Source organism: Lygodium microphyllum, chromosome 1 (assembly GCF_053477565.2).
Source record: "Lygodium microphyllum isolate KBCC chromosome 1, Lygodium_microphyllum_v1.1.10, whole genome shotgun sequence".
Taxonomy (NCBI): domain Eukaryota; kingdom Viridiplantae; phylum Streptophyta; class Polypodiopsida; order Schizaeales; family Lygodiaceae; genus Lygodium; species Lygodium microphyllum.
In genome coordinates this window covers 89,372,659-89,374,222 of record NC_141135.1, presented here as the reverse complement: position 1 = coordinate 89,374,222, position 1,564 = coordinate 89,372,659, and the positions used below count along the sequence as shown (strand labels likewise).

General features: G+C 36.1%; 1 non-coding gene across 1 annotated transcript; it reads left to right on the top strand.

The window, feature by feature from the left end:
* Positions 1–545: 545 nt before the first annotated feature.
* On the top strand, positions 546–614 carry LOC148041379 (small nucleolar RNA SNORD36). The gene has a single exon (XR_015692639.1). It is a non-coding gene; the product is annotated as a small nucleolar RNA SNORD36 (small nucleolar RNA).
* Positions 615–1,564: the final 950 nt, after the last annotated feature.

The following is a 1,564-nucleotide window of genomic DNA, read 5'->3' as shown; positions in this document are numbered from 1 at the left end:
GTATGAATGTCAATGTAAGCATTGATTTCCAACAGCTGGACATATTGTATTTTCATGCCCTCTGTTTGCCTAGCAAATACTTGGTCCTGTTGGAAAGAATGTGCTGTCTCCAATTTTTTCAAAATCCTCCCAAAAACTTTGTAGATGAATCCTTATCTATGGAGCATTTCCGACAACATCAATCTTTTAAGAGGGATCATCTTCATTGATACCTTTCCAATGTATGGTGGAAGCTTTCTAATGAAAAACTCTCTTTTTGAAGGAGTCATTCAGATGGTTGTGTTGTGTATTAGTGTTTGTGTTGTGACTTCATTTATGTCAAATGAACGTGGTGGTTTCCTATTGGATTTCGTGTACGAGCTACATTATTGGAGAATTGTGGTGATGGGGTCGTGGTTGGAGAGTTGAAGTTGATGCTGATAAAGAAGAAGCAAATTCTTATATCCTTTATAAATTTGTTGTGATTTTTAGTTTGATAAGCGGTGTTAATGTATAAAGGGTTTTCCTTTCTTTGTATTTTTATATCAGAAACAGGTTATAAGTTGGGGTCGTGGTGGATGGATTATTTTTGAGAAGATATTGAAGATCAAAGTTGAGCTTTTCAACTGAACTTGTATTCCCTTTTTCCTGGGTCGCAAGGACGCTTCCTTATTAAGTGTGGGGATATGTTGAGTGTTGAAATGACTTGTTTTTTGGCTGATTTTTGTTGTTTTTGAGAGCTGAATGGTTGATTTTATGAGATGATTGATTGATTTGGAAGTTGTTTGAGAGTGTTTTGGATGATATTGATTGAGTTTTGGAAGTTCATGATGTTTGTTGGTGGTTCTGTGATGTTCTGATAGGTTCTGATTGGTTCTGTATACCTTCTGTTTTGCTCTGTTTTGGTCTGTTTTGTTCTGATTATCTTCTGTAAGGAGGGATGGAGTATTGATTGATGAAGATTGAGATCTTATGAAAGTTTATTGAATGGTTTGTGAAAGTTTGGAATGATTTGAGAATGAGTTATGTGGTTTTGATGACCTTCTGTAACCTTCTGTAGGTCTTCTGTAGAGCTTCTGCTTTTGTTCTGTTTCTGTTCTGTTCTGTATTGTAGCTGTTCTGGTACTGTTCTGTATGCTTCTGTATGTGTTCTGTGGAATGTATGTGTGACTTTGTGAAAGTTTTATAGCCTTGGAAAGAGGTGAATACAAGTGCAAAAGAGCTGAAAGAAGTGGAAGAAGTAGTTGCTGAAGACTCAAGTGAAGACTGGAGCGAAGTGACAATAGTGAGCTATGAAAAGACACTGTAGTGGTTCTGGTGACTCTTCATATCAGACATACCTCTTGGGAGGGGTATCCACGACCTAAGAAGGATTATTGAGAGTAATTTTGAGAGATTGTAGTGATGATATGATGTATTATTGATGGAGAGAGAGAGAGAGAGTCAGAGATAGTCAATTTTATTGAAACTAAGTGATTGTATATGAAAGATTGAGAGAGAAGACTATGAAGATATTGAAGATGAATAATATGTGATGTATTTCAATTCAAAGATGGTGTATTCCTTTGCTTTCTTTGTTCTATTG